This window comes from Geotrypetes seraphini, chromosome 18, assembly GCF_902459505.1.
Source record: "Geotrypetes seraphini chromosome 18, aGeoSer1.1, whole genome shotgun sequence".
In the NCBI taxonomy this organism is placed as follows: Eukaryota; Metazoa; Chordata; class Amphibia; order Gymnophiona; family Dermophiidae; genus Geotrypetes; species Geotrypetes seraphini.
In genome coordinates, this window is record NC_047101.1 from 13,559,201 (window position 1) to 13,578,498 (window position 19,298).

The 19,298-nt window shown below is 42.1% G+C and overlaps 1 protein-coding gene across 2 annotated transcripts in view; it reads left to right on the plus strand.

The window, feature by feature from the left end:
• Nucleotides 1-5,058: 5,058 nt before the first annotated feature.
• WNT8A (Wnt family member 8A) overlaps nucleotides 5,059-19,298 on the plus strand; it is a 33,335-nt gene continuing 19,095 nt past the window's right edge. The window contains exon 1 of one of the 2 annotated variants that reach the window (XM_033927480.1): nucleotides 5,059-5,178. The gene's annotated coding sequence lies outside the window, so the exon portion shown is untranslated. The remainder of the gene's footprint in view (nucleotides 5,179-19,298) is intronic. The other variant, XM_033927479.1, reaches the window with a different exon arrangement.

Below are 19,298 nucleotides of genomic sequence, written 5' to 3' on the forward strand. Positions count from 1 at the left end.
ACCCAACTGACTGGGAGTCCCCCAGGACAGATGTAAGAACCACTGTCCTAACGTGTCAACGGTGTTAAAATTCACTTATGCAATAATTCACTTTAATAAGTCTAGCCTTAAGCAATCAGGGTCTATGTAACATATAAAATGAGTTAAAAAGATTAAAAATACAAAATATTTAAAAATGCCAACATTTAAGTGCTTATGTACATTTTTTCCCCCCTGTATAAGCCTTGATTCAGAATACATTTGCAAATGTTACCCTTTGCAAATAGTCCACTATGCAGCAAATTTTACTAAAATGCCCAGCTGTGATGCAATGTCGTGCAGAGCATCTCATGCTGATGTGTCAAAACACCTTCCCGGGCCATTTTGCAAAAAGGACAGCTATACCTCAGTGAGGTGTAGTTATCATTTTCAGCCAGGCTTGTAGCTAAATTTCTGGCAAATGTGTGCTATGGAACTCATTTGCATTCACAGTAAAATTTTGTGGAACTGGGCCTGTAGGTAGCCTTCATGAAATACCATGGGTTAGTACATCAGCTCCCAAGTGAGAAAAAACAATTACCGTATGTGAATTAGACGTTTAGCAACAAAAAGAGGGGGAGAGAGAAAGAGGTGTGTTTTTATTAGGATGCTTGATATATGTGAATACTAAAGCTCTTGCATCACTGAAGGAAAGTGAAATTAGTGAGTTGTCGATTTGCCCAGGAAACGAAAGTGATACAACAAAAACAGGCAATGAAAGGAAATAATGAAAAGGGGTGTGCACTTAGACAAAATAAAACTCGTTTTGCTTTCTGTATTTTTATCATTTTTATTGTGACAAATATTCAACCCAAAGTAGTCAACAGTTTTTAAGCCTCTTGTCAGCCACAGGCTGAATCAAGCACAGATGTTCATTGCCAGGCCATATCTGAGTACCGTCATTGAATATTTGGGTCAATGCCTTTTTGCTCTCCTATCTTTATACTTAACTGGTTAGCAAACTGTTAACTGGTTGAGTGCTAGCTCTGTTCATGCTCTGCCCACAGACTGCCCTGGCACTAATTGGATAGTTTTAATAACAAGGGGTTAAGACGTGAATTGTACATACAAAAATAATGAAAGAACACATCTTTAACTGCCCATACCAAGCAGCCTGCAGAGCAAATATAATGTTAACTTATACAGATGGCCTCAAAGTCTAAAAGGGGCAACAGCTCCTATAAGGCAACAGCTCCTATAAGGGGAACAGCTCCTATAAGGTGAACCTCGTTTAATCATAGGCCTGCTCCGGACACCATACCAAAAGGAAAAAAAAACTTCACAAAAAGAAGGGAGAAAAAAACCCTTTGGTTAAAGTCTGGACAACAAAAAAGCTCAATATTTATAGACTATTGAGATGGACAGATATGTAGAACAATGTGAAAAATATAAAGAGCCAAAAAAGTAGCAAATAGGTCCCAAACACTTATCTTAGTCCATCGTTCAGTTCATTCATGGCCAACCTCCCTTGGCTCCACTCTTCATCCACGACGATTGTAATCCAAAAGTGTGATCCTCATTCTTCCAGAAAACAGACTAATAATAGATCACTGGCTCTTCTCAACAAGAGTCCAGGCAAGGCCTTGTTTCGCACAAAGTGCTGCATCAGGAGAAGGCTCAAACTCACAATGACTCTCTGTCCAGACTGAGAATAATGGCACCCACGCCTGTAAAAGAACTAACTATGACATCACAAGCCCACGAACAACTCCTCATTCAGACGTTAAAGGGGCAGAACTCCGTACCAGAGACTGGTTATTTGAAGAAAACCTTCCATTCAATAGTTGAATTCAATCCTGTGGGTTCAGTCGTTCCTAACTGAAAAATGAGTTGCTGCTCCAATCTTCTAAGTTGTTTCTTAATATCCCCTCCACGAGCAGACACCATCAATTACTGTAAAATTGTACATTTTAAATCTTCAAATTGGTGGTGCTTTTGTATACAGTGTTTAACGAGGGGAGCTGATTGGATAGTGCCACAGGGGTCAGAGGAGATATTCAGCACCATTGCCTGTTAAATGCCACCGATTACCTCTTCCCACCCCCCAACTCAATCAGTATAGTTTAACCGGGCAGGAGCATCTCTGAATATATCGAGATGATCACCACATCTCAAAAAAAGATAAAAAGTGGAATTAGCAAAGGTACAGAGAAGGGTGATGAAAATGATAAAGGGGATGGGACAACCTCCCTATGAGAAAGGGTAAAGTGGCTAGTAGGACTCAGGAGAGATATGATAGAGGTCTATAAAATACTGAGTGGAGTTGAAAGGCTACATGTGAATTGCTTGTTTACTCTTTCCAAAAACATTAGGATTAGGGGGCTTGCAATGAAGCCACTAAGTTGTAGATTTAAATAAAGCCAGAAAAAATATTTCTTCACACACTCTAGAATTCATTGCCAGAGAATGTGTTGAAAGCAGTTTGTAGTTTAGCAGATTTGAAAAAAGGTTTGGATAATTTCCTATAACAGAAGTCCATAAGCCATTATTAGGATGAATTTGAGGAAATCCAATGCTTATTCTTAGGATAAGAAGCATAAAATCTGTTATACTTTTTTGGGATCTTACCGGGTACTTGTGACCTAGGTTGGCCATTGTTGGAAACAAAATATTGGACTTGACAGGCCTTCAGTCTGTCCCAGTATAGCAACTCTTATGTTCTTAATTTATTTCATTTCGCTAAGAGAGCAATTATATAAATGGGTACCTATTTTTAGATGCAAAAAAATGTGCCTATATGGAGCCTGTTCGAGAAAGAAAAGTAGGCACCCCCTTTTCTTTATAGAACACTAGCATGACAGGACTGAAACCCTAACTCCGTTTGTTGGATACAAGCCTCGGGTGAAGCAACATCAACTTGCAGTGGCGTTGCTGATACCTACAACAGGGAGCTGCTTTTCCGCAACTGTGGGGGGGCCATGCATCAGGACTTAGAGTAGTATCTAGCCCAAGGAATCCTGCCGAGTCTCCACTCTGCTCTGATAGTTTCAGTGGGCAAGTGTCCGACTGTTGAATGGCCCCTGTCCTCCTTGTGAAATTATCAATCAGGCCTACTGTGGTTGGCACCAAATGCTGCGAGGTTCTAGCATCAGTCTTTTCTCTCCACTTCGGGATAGGGGTGCTTAGGGGTGAAAGATATTTCAAGAGGGGTGCAAGGTTAAATGTTTGCTTTGGGTAAATTCTTTATCCCAGGACAAGCAGGCAGCATATTCTTTACGCATGGGTGACATCACCGACGGAGCCCTCGGTACGGACCTTTTTAACTAGAAAGTTCTAGTTGGCCGCACCGCGCGTGCGCGAGTGCCTTCCCGCCCGACGGAGGAGTGCGTGGTCCCCAGTTTCTTCGTTTCCGGGGAGCGAAGAAGACGCGTGTGTTTTTTCAACGGCCGTTGAACTCACTTTTTGCCTTCCCGCTCGCGAATTTTTGTACTTTTTCTTCCTTTTTGCCTTCGGGTTTCTTTTTTCTTTGCTTTACAAAAAAAAAAACAAAAAAACATATTTTTTTCCCCTTTTTTCGACTTTGCCCCGGCAGGGCCTGTTGCCATTATACAGGCCTCGGGGTTCGATTTCTTTTTAGCAGCCCCTAACGATAAAATCAAGGAAACTATGATACATGTGAATGGGATGGATTATAATATTGAACAATCTCTCAAAATACTGGGAGTAACTTTGGATAAACATCTTATTAGAAAAACATTCTGACTTAGTATTCAAGAAAAGTATTTCAGTGCTCTGGAAACAGCGTACTATTAAAAAGTATTTCGACGAAGTCTCCTTTCGTCTGTTAGTGCAATCCTCTATCTTGAGTATTCTCGATTATTGCAACATTATTTATTTAGGCGCTCCCAAGAAAATTATTAGAAAATTGAGGGTGGTCCAGAACACGGCCGCCCACCTTATTTTTGGCCTAAAGAAATGGGAACATGTCTTATTAAAAGCTCCATTGGCTGGCATTTGAATCTAGAGTTCTGTTTAAGTTTTCATGTTTTTGTTATAAAATAACATTTGGTATGTTATCGAGTTACTTTAACCTGAGCTATACTAATAAAGAGTTCTAGAAGAATGCATTTTTTTGTGTATCCCTCAGTAAAATTTTGCCAGTATAAAAGGTTCTGTGAAAGAACCTTTTCCTTTCAGGCGGCTAAATTAAATATTTGGCTTGCCAAGTTTGTGTTAGAAGCCTCTTTGTACCTTGATTTTAGAAAACAGATAAAAACTAAACTTTTCCGAAAACAACTGAAAACCTGGCTTTTCTCTAGCATATAACATCTCTTCTCCTGTTTACATCCCCCTTTCTGCATGCTTTTGTAAATCCTTCTCCTCTCTCTTCCTTATTTTTATACCTTGTAAACCGTGTCGAGCTTCACTTCCGTGTAGATGATGCGGTATATAAACTTAAGGCTTAGTTTAGTTTAGTTTAGTTTAAATTATTCAATAGGCTATGGTCTTAAATACATTTTTATAATTTTATCTTTTACTCTTTGTAAAATTCTCCGCACTCTTTTACATCGCATGTATTTTACATTGTATGTATTTCTTTCCATTGTATGCCTTTTAATTTGTTGGATTTTTTTCTAAATAACTTGCACTGTTTGTATCATGTTCAATTGTTGTGAACCGCCTAGAACTTTCGGGTATAGTGGTATATAAAAATAAATTTTTTATTATTATTATTACTTGGTACCAGTGCTGTAGCTGTGACACACCATGTCTGATTGGTGGAAAAGAATTATCAATAAACAAAGAAAATATAGACTGATTGCCAATATTTCTGAGCTAAGAACCTCTGCACTAAGCAAAGAGACCAGTCTGTGGTCTATTTTCCAGCTCCAAAGTTCTTTTGCAAACGCTGAAATTGTCAGTTCATGCAGAGAGAGATCCGGCACCTTGCCCGTTTGTTCAGTAATCCTCAGGATCAGTTTTAACTTCAGTGTGTATTATTAACTAAGTAACGAGGAAACTATTGATAACAAACACTATTGTTAGCCCATTATCATGACTGGTGCAGGGCGAGTTATTTTTCAACAAAGAAGACACTGTGCAGAATTATTCCTGAGTCATCCTGATCTAAGACCCAAAGATTGCCTTGAAAATCCTCTCGAGGTCTCTCACTGTTCTCCAGCCAGGGAAGGAAAGACCGTCAGGAAGTAACTGTACAGCGTGAGTACATAATTTTATTCTTTAACTGTGTATAACTTGCATAATGCATATTTGACAGACAGGCGTACACATAGGTGGAGTCTGGGCAGAGCATGGGTGGGACTGACATGCATAACTTATAGAATACTAAAGGAAAGTAGGTATCCTATAGGCACACTATTATAGAATTACCCCTTAGGACCTGATTCTATATTTAGCGCATAAAAATTGCTGATCATAATGGCACTTAGCACGATTTTTATAAAAGGTAAGTGCCATAATATAGAATCGCACTTAGCGGTCATACATTTAGGCCAAGAAAAGCTAGGTCTAAATACCTGCACCTAAGTTGTGCGCGGGTCGGGAGATTGAGAGGGGACATGATCGAAACATTCAAGGTACTGAAGAGGATAGACTTAGTAGATAAGGACAGGTTGTTCACCCTCTCCAAGGTAGGGAGAACAAGAGGGCACTCTCTAAAGTTGAAAGGGGATAGATTCCGTATGAACGTAAGGAAGTTCTTCTTCACCCAGAGAGTGGTGGAAAACTGGAACGCTCTTCCGGAGGCTGTCATAGGGGAAAACACCCTCCAGGGACTCAAGACAAAGTAGATAAAGACAGGTTGTTCACCCTCTCCAAGGTAGGGAGAACGAGAGGGCACTCTCTAAAGTTGAAAGGGGATAGATTCCGTACGAACGTAAGGAAGTTCTTCTTCACCCAGAGAGTGGTGGAAAACTGGAACGCTCTTCCGGAGGCTGTCATAGGGGAAAACACCCTCCAGGGACTCAAGACAAAGTAGATAAAGACAGGTTGTTCACCCTCTCCAAGGTAGGGAGAACGAGAGGGCACTCTCTAAAGTTGAAAGGGGATAGATTCCGTACGAACGTAAGGAAGTTCTTCTTCACCCAGAGAGTGGTGGAAAACTGGAACGCTCTTCCGGAGGCTGTCATAGGGGAAAACACCCTCCAGGGACTCAAGACAAAGTAGATAAAGACAGGTTGTTCACCCTCTCCAAGGTAGGGAGAACGAGAGGGCACTCTCTAAAGTTGAAACGGGATAGATTCCGTACGAACGTAAGGAAGTTCTTCTTCACCCAGAGAGTGGTGGAAAACTGGAACGCTCTTCCGGAGTCTGTCATAGGGGAAAACACCCTCCAGGGACTCAAGACACAGTTAGACAAGTTTCTGCTGAACTAGAACGTGCGCTGGTAGGGCTAGTCTCAGTTAGGGTGCTGGTCTTAAACCAGAGGGCCGCCGCGTGAACGGACTGCTGGGCATGATGGACCACTGGTCTGACTCAGCAGTGGTAATTCTTATGCTCTTATGTATTCTATAACAGTGCGCATAACTTTTAAGAATGCCCATGATCTGCCCATGCTCCTCCCCTGGCTATGCCCCCTTTTGTAGTCCCGTACAAACACTAACAGGAAGATTAGGAGTGTGGCTCCTCTGAGAACAGGATATTGAGCCCACTGCAGATGAATAAGGTATATGAGTTGGTCCAAAGGATGGCCACCAGAATGATCTCAGGGCTTAAAGGTCTCTCGTATGAAGCAAGACTAAACAATTTGCAGCTCTACACTCTCGAGGAACGCAGGGAGAGGGGAGACATGATTGAGACGTTTAAATACGTCACTGGACGTATAGAAGTGGAAGATAACATTTTCCTTCTCAGAGGCCCCTCAACCACAAGGGGGCACCCGCTCAAACTCAAGGGCGGGAAATTTCACGGCGACACCAGGAAGTATTTCTTCACGGAGCGAGTGATTGATCAATGGAACAAGCTTCCAGTACAGGTAATCGAGGCCAGCAGCGTGCCAGATTTTAAGAATAAATGGGACGCCCATGTGGGATCACTACGTGGGTCAGGGCAAAACATTGGCTAATCTCAAGGGGAGGGTCTATAGAGTGGGCAGACTTGATGGGCCTTGGCCCTTTTCTGCTGTCATCTTTCTATGTTTCTATGTTGTGACTTTAATGATAGCTGATTGTGCATTTTTTTATCTTATGTACACTTAGGAATATGAGGGGGTGTTGAAAAGTTCTCAGCCCATCCAACAAAATTGGGGCAAGCTCCATTGAGGGCTAATATTGGGTATCATTAAGAAGGGTATTACGACCAGGACGAAGGAAGTCATCATGCCGTTGTATCGTGCAATGGTACGGCCGCATCTGGAGTACTGTGTCCAGTACTGGTCACCGTACCTCAAGAAAGACATGGCGGTACTTGAGGGAGTACAAAGAAGAGCAACTAAACTGATAAAGGGAATGGAAAATCTCCCATATACCGACAGATTGAAGCAGTTGGGACTTTTCTCCCTGGAGAAGCGAAGACTTAGAGGAGACATGATAGAAACCTTCAAGATCCTGAAGGGCATAGAAAAAATAGACAGGGACAGATTTTTCAAATTAAGGGGCACCACGAGCACAAGGGGGCACTCGGAGAAATTGAAAGGGGACAGGTTTAGAACAAACGCTAGGAAGTTCTTTTTCACTCGGAGGGTGGTGGATACATGGAACGCGCTTCCAGAGGCTGTTGTAGACAAGAAAACCTTAAATGGTTTCAAAGAAGGTTTGGATAGATTCCTAGAAGAAAAAGGGATTGAGGGGTATAGATAGATATAGACCATTGCTCAGGCAATGGGCCTGATGGGCCGCCGCGGGAGCAGACCGCTGGGCAGGATGGACCTATGGTCTGCCTCAGCGGAGGCAACTTCTTATGTTCTTATGTTCTATGTACTTAGTCCAGCGAGTTTCCACTTTTTTTGTTCAGTACTTTTCCCACGGAATGAACAAAGTGGAAACTCTCTGGACTGAGTTAATATCCCTCGATGGAGACTGTCCCAACTGAAGTTACTTGGGCTTAGACCAGGGGTGGGCAACTCCGGTCCTTGAGGGACGGAATCTAGTCGGGTTTTCAGGATTTCCCCAATGAATATGCATGAGATCTATTTGCATGCACTGCTATCAATGCATATTCATTGGGGAAATCCTGAAAACCCGACTGGATTCCGGCCCTCGAGGACTGGAGATGCCCACCCCTGGCTTAGACCTTTTCAGCACCCCCTTGTACATTGGGCTGCTTTGTCGAGGTAATTGGGCAAGATTATGAAAAAGTATCTGCCATCCTCCCTTTTTTTTTTTTTTTTTTAGACTCCAGGCCATTATCTTTTCCTCAGAAACCCATGTAAGAAGTGCCAACACACAGTCACTGTTACTTTATATATGGGGTTTGTTTTTTTCTGTTTGTCAAGTTAGAATGGACGCGCTGAGATTACTATATATTTCTATTCATACACTTTAGTAAGATTTCAAAAACAATAAGAATTTTACTAGTACGATAATTATCATTTAGAAGAAAGAAGGCTGCAGACAGCTTCCACCACAGCTAAGCTATAATCAAAGTTGTCTTCCTTCAATAATGGTGTTAAAAGAGCTTCACGCACATGTTTGTGTTTCTTGACATGTTGTTTTAAAGACAGATATAAAAACAGGACAAGCACCGGGGAGGCCATTGATTCCCAGAGGATAAGACTCGCACCTCAGAGGCAGAAAATCTATTTATTACTATCCTGTTGTCCACACTGGTATTGGAGGACAACAACAGAATTCATAATTACACAGTTAGGACATTTCATACATTACTGTGAATTGCTCCCACACTTGCGGAAAATAAAAGATGTATTCACAGAGCTGAGATTCCAGGAACCCTCTTAGCATGAGCTCTTGGTCTTCATGCAAAAAGCTTTACAATATTTAGAGCAGTGTCTCACAAAGTTTTTCAAGCTGGGGCACACTAAATCCTAGTGTCCCTGGCTCGAGACACCCAGAAGTGTGCTGGTGTCGGCGTGATAACATCACGCTGTCGTATGCACAAAGGCCCTTCAAATGGGCCTTGCGCCGAGAGAAGGACCTGAGCTGGAGAGAAGGGCCGACAGAGAGAAGAGGTGCCAGCATCGAGAGATTGCTTATAGGACGTGCCTCTTTGCAAGAGGAACATCCTGTAGACAGCTGGCACCTCTCCTCTTCCCCAGTGTACCATGGCACACCTGAAATCTCAGGAGGCACACTGGTATGCCGTGGCACACAGTTTGCGATACACCGATCTAGAATTTGACTGTTCGCTTCATTGTCATCAAGCAATGCATTAGGGCAATGTAACCAGTGTGATTGCACAGGACATGATCTTTTAGAGATGCTGCTATGGTTTCAAAGGGACGCCCAAGCAGCGACTCCTACCCCACTGTACTTGCGGGTCAGTGGTTGTGGCCATTCATACTTTGATTCTTATGTGAGCCAAGGATAATGAAGCCATTGTGACATCACTGATGTGACTGGCTCTTAGGCACTGGTGGAATGAGGCATTATGACATCACAACATCTGCTCTGGATACCAGAGACTGTCATTCTTTAGTGTCTATTTCAACCTCAGTCCTTCTACACCAGCATTTTTCAAAGCAAAGCTTGTGGGTCAGTGGTTGTGGCCATTCATACTCTGATTCTTATGTGAGCCAAGGATAATGAAGCCATTGTGACATCACTGATGTGATTGGCTCTTAGGCACTGGTGGAATGAGGCATTTATGACATCACAATATCTGCTCTGGATACCAGAGACTGTCATTCTGTAGTGTCTGTTTCAACCTCGGTCCTTCTACACCAGCATTTTTCAAAGCAAAGCTTGTGGGTCAGTGGTTGTGGCCATTCATACTCTGATTCTTCCCTCTCTCTTTAAAGAATGACATGAAGATGGTTTCCCGCGGTTATCCGCGGGGATGGGAATGGTGATGAATTTTGTCACCGTGTCATTCTCTAACTTACATAAAGTGGCCTCAAAATCAGCTACAGGTTCTAAAGCAGTTTACTATATAATATACCAGAATACAATATAACAATAAAAATATTTTAAAAGTCTGTACAACAGCATAGTTCAACAACACAAAGATCTTAATCTTTAATAAAGTTTTCTGAAACAGTAGATATGTAGAAATGCTACTTAAATCAGATGGGAGTGAATTTCACAACAGTGGTCACCATAGCAAAATCCCCCATTCCTGTGAGTTATTAATGTTAATTAAAGTCATGTTTCAGTTCCTTGTTGTTTCATGTTCATTCTGTAAAAAAAACACGTTTCTATAAATACACTACATTATTGATTGATAAAAAGGTGGCATTAAAAAATCAGATTCCAAGTGGTCTAAGTGAAAACATGAGATTTTTTTTTACTTCTTAATATTAGCATTAACATCATTTTGGCCTCAAAAGCGGTCTAGTGGTTATAGGTAAAATATTATTACCTGTGCTATAATATTCTGCGTGCAACCGTGAATTTCTGGTGTCGCAACTCTTTTAGCCTGTGCATAATCTTTGTTTGCATGACTACAAGAGACCACACCAAGAAACAATAAGTTTGTGTACTCTACGCAAGATGGGTGTGACAGAAACGTTTACCGAGCTCTAATGTTGCACCTTTAGGCAAAAGGAGTTATGGAGCATTCAGTATTGATTTCATCCTAGAATTCACTTCGTTGTAAGCTCTATTGAGCAGGGATTGTGTCACATGTATAATGCACAGTGCTGCGTAAGTCTGGCAGTGCTATAGAAATGCAAAGCAATAGCAGTACTGGAACAGGTCTGGGAGTAGAGAGGGTATGTTCCGTGCTAATTGGTTAGCACATGGGCCCTTACCGCCTACGAAAGGTGGCAGTAAGGCTTCATGTGCTAATGGCCATGCACTAAGGGGAAAATAGAAAACTCAGCCAATGTACCCCTATGGTAAAAATGGCCTTAGTGCAAGAGAACGACCCATGTGAAGATATGCCAAGGCCAATTTTTGTACCACATTTTGGTAAAAGGGCCCCTAAGATTGTTCGAGCCAGGAACAGGAAAGTTCGTACTACACCTGGATATAACTCACCTTGAACTAATGAGAAAAGCGTGTAAATCCAAATCGTTTTACCTTTACCATTTCAAAAAATATTTTCGTCCTAATGGAGAGTAATTTTTGGTAGGACGTCTAAGTCCAACTTTTGATGTTTCTGCAAAGAAATCCAAAAGTGGGTCTGGAAAATGACCATTTTCAAAACTGCAAGATCTCTCTCTTTTTTTTCTTTTTCAAAAATGTCCTATTTAGATATTCTGGCCCTTTTTTTTTGCCATTTTCAACAATCAAAATCTCCAAATGCAAAATGTCCAAAACAAATCCATTTGTATGTGGGAGGGGCCAGCCTTTTAATGGACTGGCCACAAAGATGCTAGCAGAGTAGTGGGGGCACCTTAGAGGGCACTGCCAGTTGAGTTTTCAAGATATCCCTAATAAATATGCATGAGATAGATTTGCATGCCTGTCACCTCTATAATATGCCAATCTGCCTCATGCATATTCATTAGAGATATCTTGAAAACCCGACTGGCTGGGGGTCCTTCAGGACATGTTTAAGAACCACTGGTTTAGATACCCTTGAGAGAGGTTCATTTCAAGATGAAATTTTTTCCCTTGGGTTGTTTTTTTTTTTGTTTTTTTTAATGTACCTGCAAAGCGAAGAAGCTTGAAAAGAAATGCTATCACTCTTGAACATTCAAAAGGCAAATGCTGGTTCATAAGCAGATTGTTCATAAAAATATCTTCCCCTCAGAGATTTAACAGAACAGGCTGAGGTCCTAGACCTTGAGGGAATTCTAATTGCACTCAGCTCCTCACCACCAGAAAACAACCAGCCTCGCTGGCAAAAACCTTCGCAGGATAAGAGAAAACAAAAACAAAAACCCTGAGCCCGCATGCCATTTTCTTTCCAGCATAAAGCTGGATCTCTGAATTGCCTATTCTCCCAATACGAAATTCTTGGTGGGGAAGGGAGGGCAATGGGGTTTTTGATGATCTATTTTTAAAATTCTTTTTCAGTGTTACATTTTTAGCTCTAACAACAGTGGTGGAGAATTTCAGAACCACGTGGCCATCTTTTAATAGAATTCCCAGAAGAATTTCCCTGCTTGGCTCCTAAGACTGTTATCATTTATTTGGAGAGAGGGGGAGGGAATGGCAGGTTTATACAAAGCAGCACATCAGAATTCAGAAGGTGAACATCTATTAAGAAAAAGTACAAGTTACCAAATAAAGGGGTCCTTTTACTAAGGTGTTTTAGCGCACGCTAAATATTAGTGTCCGCTAAACGCTAATGTGTCCATTATAGAAACACAGAAACATAGAAGATGACGGCAGAAAAGGGCTATAGCCCATCAAGTCTGCCCACCCTACTGACCCATCCTCTTAAGTCTATACCTAGCGACCGATATTCCAGTTCGACCCTCGTAAGGATCCCACATAGGTATCCCATTTATTCTTAAAGTCCAGCACGCTGCTGGCCTTGATCACCTGCGCTGGAAGCTCATTCCAACGGTCAACCACTCTTTCTGTGAAGAAATACTTCCTGATGTAGTCTATGGACGTGTTAGCATTTAGCGCGTGCTAAAACGGCTAGTGTGCCTTAGCTCTTAAAGAAATCCGTCGATTGCAACTAATACAAAACACCTCGATTAAGATTATAATGAATAGGAAAAAATTGGATCATGTGACTCCTCTTCTCAAAGAAGCTCATTGGCTTCCAATTGTTCACAGAATCTCCTACAAATTAGCAATATGAACATTCAATATATTAACAACTAAAGCTCCATCATTTTTAGAAAGGTACATTATTCCATATATTCCTACTAGAGGTTTGAGATCAGAGGACAAAAACCTTCTAGTAATTCCACCAATTAGGGGTCCTTTTATCAAGCTGTTAAACCGCCTGCCGCGCTAGCCGCTAACGCCTGCATTGAGCAGGCGTTAGTTGTTTAGCTGGCCGCGGGGGTTAGCGCGAGATGAAATGTCCGACGCGCTAACCCCGCTAGCGCGGCTTGATAAAAGGACCCCTAAGTATAATAAATACAAGACAAGATTCGATCTTTGCGGTTACAGCGCCCAGAATATGGAATTCCTTCCCATCATTTATTAAGGAAGAAAAATCGCTAAGTACATTTAAAGGACTGTTAAAATGCTGGTTGCACAAGGATGCTTTTGAGACCTAATTATCGGAGTCTCTATTGATCCTATTCATTGCTTAAACTCACTTGTCCTCTGTCTTAGGCTCTGAGAAATTGAATTTAAAAAAAAGTTCTTAATTTTCTATTATATTTTTGTCAAGTTTCAAGTTTAGTACACCATTTTTTTGTTTTCTGTTCAGGTAATTAACTTATAAACCCCCTCTTTTACTAAGGCTGACGTGTCCATTATATTATATGGATGAACCCTGCTTCCAAAGCCTTCCATCCCCATGGGAGTCCCGTGGGCCAGAGGGGGGTCCCCATGGGAGTCCTCTTTTTAGAGGGCATGTCCAGATGGCTTTTCAAAACCCGGCAGTTTGTCCAGGCTTTGAAAAGCAGATTGCATCCAGAGGGGCATCCGCACCTGGAACACGGAGATGTCACCAAGGCGAGCAGGCTCAGGGGGGTGGGGCTAGGGGCTTGGCGTGGGCATAACAGGGTGGGGATGGGTGGAATTGGGCAGGCCTGGGGGGGGCGGGTCTATGGGTCCAGATTTTACGTATAGGCCTCACATCTAGTAACATAGTAGATGACGTCAGATAAATACTGGTCCGTCCAGTCTGCCCAACCTTACCTACTCTTTAAATTACTGTTTTAATTTAAATTTTTCTTCTTCTTAGCTATTGCTGGGCCAGAACACAAAGCTCTGCCCGGTACAGGCATTTTATGAGCCTCAATATTTAAGCTACTATTTACCTGAGCATGTGCACACTTAGATGCATACATGCATGAAACAGGTATGAAACAGTACAAAAGGAAGCGGGATCGGACAATGAGCAGTGGAGTGCTCATTGTCCGTTCCCACTTCCTTTTGTACTCTCTTATATAGTAACACTACCACAGTTAGTTAAAGAGGAAATTGCTAGTGTGTATAATCTTATAAAGAGTCTTTTGGAGTTGAATGCTGCCTTAAATTATAGGTTACTTTTTCCATGACATTACCTTACATGTCATGTACGTTATCCGTCCAGTTCCTCCCAATAAAATGGTTAGAAAAAGCCAGTTTATAGCTGTACATTTCTCTGCTAGCATATTTGGTGCTCTAAGAAGTTCTTTCTCATCTGTTTTTCCGAAAAACACACAGTAGCACATTTTTCTGTCCAAAATCTTAGCAAGAATGTCACAAACAGCAAAGTCAGTGGGCCAGCGTTGGTGGTTTCTAACCCAGCTTAGGCCTTCCACTCTCCCTGTGGGCTAGAAATGCTGCAGTAACTTGTATTTATTTTCTTTTTAACTGGCTGAATAACACAATTGTTTTGTTTGTTTGTTTTTAAACAATGCCCCCTTACTTATTCATCCTTGCAATGAATATAACAGAACCAAATACTAAAGTTATCTTCCTCCCTCTACTTTAGAAATGTGACTATTTCAAATAGATTTTTTCTCTCACCACCAGGTGGCACCAACACTCCAGTTAGCGAATTCTAATCGTGACTTTTTCCTCTAATACATGGTGTCCAGAAAAAAACCCAAAAAACCCAGGACCCTTAACATTTTGCCAAATCACCCCAAAATGTTCTACTGCAGAAAAAAAAACTTCTGCCTGAAATTTGAGTCATTTTTAAGAACATAAGAATTGCCGCTGCTGGGACAGACCAGTGGCCATCGTGCCCAGCAGTCTGCTCCCACAGTGGCCCCTAGGTCAAAGACCAGCGCCCTAACTGAGACCAGCCCTACCTGCATATGTTCCAGTTCCACAGGAACTCGTCTAACTTTATCTTGAATCCCTTAAGAACACGGTTCAGGCTTCATTTTATTTCACTGAGCGGTATTTCCAGTGGCATAGACTCCTACACTCCTCCTGTAGCAAATTCAGGAATGATGCATGGCCAAATTAAGAACAGTGTGTGGTTGTGCATGCTATACCTTAGAGGGAACACTGGTGGACAGTTGGCCCTTTTGTCAACTGGGAGCAGAAGGACGCAGCAATAATCTTAAAATCTGCAAGTTCTGAGTTCCATAGAAATCCGACTTAACAGCTTTAAAAACGTAACTCGTTCTTAACCCGGGGACTGCCTGTATAGGAATAATCAAGCTATTGTGACATCACTGGTGAGGTTGGCTCTTAGGCATACGCCCCTTCCCTTTCCTTCCCTTGAACCTCTTTAATTTTTCCTGCGTGAGCAGCATTACAAACTTACGGCCTGCGTCAGTGTCGCCTCTCTCTGACGTCACGTACAGGCCCCGCACCTAGGAAGTGACTAGAGGGATAGCTGCTACGACGTGGGCAGCAAGTTTGTGCTGTTGCTCTCACCCAGAAAATTAAAAAGGTACTGGGGAAGGGAAAGGGGGCGTGCACATGGCAGGAGGGGTTGGCAGGGGAGGAGCGCCACCGCCCTGGCTGCCACTTACCCTGGCTATGCCGCTGCCTGGAATTTACATGAATGAAAATGATCATAGACTGAAAATGAAATAAATAAATAAACAGCAAACTGAACTCATCATACACCTTCCTGTACCAGATAAATTACAATCCCTGCTAAGTTAACCAGGAGTGTTAGCCTTAGGAGCAATCACGTCACCCATGCAAATGTATAGTCTAATATTCCTCACAGAAATATGTTTTCTTTGAACCTTTCCAGCTGACGGCTTTCCTGTTGTTGTCACACCTGGAGAAAGAACAAGATTAAATCTAGCCCTAGATAAGAAGTATTTTTAGGGAACCCTGAGCTCAGCCTAATTTAGCCGTGGCATTCTTCTATGATATATTATTTTCTATTATTATTAAATCCGCTCTTGTTCCGTCTTGATCTGTTTGTGAAGGACTTGAGTTAAAATTTAAGTAAACTTTATGTTGAGGATTCAATTCTGATTAATATGGTTTTGTATTACTAAGTTTGTATTCCTGATTTGATTAATTGGTTATGTACTTCTGACTTAAATTTTACTTTCTGTACAAGTTTATACTTGATAAATAATTCTAAAATGATAAATAAATAATAAAAAAAGTTTCGTAGGATCATCATATTTTATTTATTTATTTATTTATAAATGTTTTCAAAAATACAGTTCCAAGCATTAAACATCTTGAACAGATAGATTGATTAAGAAGCACAATTTTAAACCAAATGAGTTGAAATATTACAAAAGAATTTATAAGGCAAATAAAGTATTACTTCATCAATCTCAAGCCCTCAAAAATTTGGTCCCAAAATTTGGTCACATACGAGCGAGAAAATAGAAGAAAAATTTTACATAGAAGAAAATGTGTAATCTCTTACCGGGTAGAGAGAGTCTAATTCTATTCATTAGAGGACGTCATTCCTTCTTTATCAAGGCATCTTCGAGATTTTTTTAAAAACCTAGGGGCTCCTTTTACTAAGGTGCCTAGCGTTTTTTAGCGCACGCGTGAAATTACCCTGCGCTAAATCCCGCAGTACGCTTCTAGAATAACGCCGGCTCAATGCTGGTGTTAAGGTCTAGCACGCGGGGCAATTTAGCGCCTGCTATTCCACGCATTCAGGCCCTAACGTACCTTAGTAAAAGGAGCCCTAGTGAACTGAGATGGATCAAAGGAAACATATGGAAAGGACTGGTACCTAAATATGCGCTTGCTTGGATCATCGTATTTTAATGGCACCAAGGTAGGGGGAAAGGGTATAAAAGTTACCATGTTGGACCCTAAAATCCAACCCCCTCTTTGACTAAGGTGCGCCATGCTTTTTAGCGTGCGCTAAACAAGCGCTAAACTCTAACACGTGCATGTTATCCTATGGACGCGTTAGCGTTTAGCATTTGATAAACATGCGCTAAAACACTTAGCGCACCTTAATAACAGAGGGCCCCAGTTTCCAAGTTTCATTACAATTTGATCTATCGCTTAAATTAACTGTCTAGGCCAGTGTTTTCAACCTTTTTACTCCTATGGACCGGCAGAAATAAAAGAATTGGTCCGTGGACCGGCGGTTGAAGAACACTGGGCTAAGTCGTGGGCCAGACCCCGCCCCCATAATAGTACTAATTGCACCTTGCACGTCTCGTGCCTCATCTGGAAGCCTTCCCTCTGACGCTGCGATGTCGGAGAGAAGGCTTCCGGTTCAGGCGCAGGATGCCCGTAGGAGTTACTGCCCGTGGCTTTGTGCACCGAATCAGTTAGGAAGAAGGAGCTGGCTCGAAGATAACGCCGCATCGATCGCACCGTGGACCAGCGGTTGAAGAACTCTGTTTTGGGCCTGATGCACGTGCTGGCCCTGTGGACCTGCAGGAAATTTCTGTGGACCGGCACTGGTCCATGGACGGGTGGTTGAAGAACACTGGTCTAAGCGGTGTACAAAACTAGAGAGCAAAAATATTTAAAAACTTTAGGGGATTATGACGAAGCCATAAACATTACAAAACATACAGGTACAAGTGGAAAGGAGGGCTGAACGACAATTGTAATAGGAAAAAAGAATGATTATGGACTATACCGGGGGTGGGGGGGGGGGGGGAGGGGAGAGCTGGACCCATCTTTCTGAATCAGCAACGATTAATATAATATGTGTTCTTGGAAACTAGTGACACTTCGGGATGAAGTTGTTCTTGACCTGGATATGACTCTCAAATGATTATTTTATGGAGTCAATTATGCGAGTTGAATAGGAGTCACAGCACATGAAAACAGCAATTCTTGTGCGTGCCTAAGGTCCTTGCTCACTTAAAAGAGTTCCCTAAAACATCCAGGCCATGTGAAGTTACTCCGCCTCCACTCAGGATCCTTCTAGTAACCCAGGTGGAGTAGGTGGAGTTTTATTGTGGAACAGAAAAGCAAGATGAATTTGTCATTGGGGCTGTGAATTTATCACTTGCTTGAGAAAGGAGGGTCTTTGCCTTTGGATTGTCTCTCCTAGCAGACTGGCAGCCGGCTCTTCCACCCGTAGGGCTCTCACTGGAAGTAGAATGGGCAGGGCATGTCTGAAGAGTATTCCTCACAGCTATACAAGTTCCTCAAGGCACAGTGTTTTTACAAATCACTGCTGGATTCGGGGGGGGGGGGGGTGAGGATTGCTTGGTGTCAGGAGGGAGTGGGCATCTTTCCCACTGCCTTGGGGGGAGGGTTGCTTGGCTTCGGCAGTGGGATGGAGTGGGCATCCCTCCTGCCAATCTTCGATTTTGTTTTTTTGTGCTTTTATTCTGTGCATGGTGCCGTTCACTATCACCAGCAATGAGCACGTGCAAACTTCACGACCCTCCGTGACTCTCCCCAAACGTCATTTGCATGTGTGTTTTTTTTAAAGAACGACTTGCGTTTTTTGAAGTTGTTACAGTAGCGAACGCAGCAGCGGCCTGTCGGATTTTACCGTGAGCATTTGAGAATCTCTTGATATGTGCTGTAGGCATTACGGTGAAGGAGCTTACTAAAATCATAATTTACAGGGCAAAAGTAAAATAGTACTTAGGGGCAGATTCTGCATTATGGCGCCATACGTTAGGTGTTGTTAAGAACATAAGAATTGCTGTACTGGACAGACCGAAGGTCCATCAAGCCCAGTATCCTGTTCCAACACAAGTACCTGGCAGAAACCCAAAGAGTAGCAACATTCCAGGGCTGAGATTGTGATGTCATAATGCCTCATTCCACCAATGCCTAAGAGCCAGTCTCATCCGTGATGTCACAATGGCTTGATTGTCCTATACTGGGCTCATATAAGAACATAAGAATTGCCATACTGGGACAGACGGAAGGTCCATCAAGTCCAGTATCCTGTTTCCAACAGTGGCAAACCGAGGTCCCAAGTACCTGGCAGAAACCCAAAGAGTAGCAACATTCCAGGGCTGAGATTGTGATGTCATAATGCCTCATTCCACCAATGCCTAAGAGCCAACCTCATCCGTGATGTCACAATGGCTTGATTGTCCTATACTTGGCTCACATAAGAACATAAGAGTTGCCCTACTGGAATTCTTTACCGAGTCATCTGCGCTACCAATCTGATATAAAACGATTTAAATTAAAAACTTTTTTATTCCAAGATGCTTTTGGATAATAATTGCCCTTTTAAGGGCTAAATTTAAATTTAAATATAAAACTTCTGCTACTTTTTACCTAACCTCTTGTTTTATCCTTTTATGTCTTACCTTT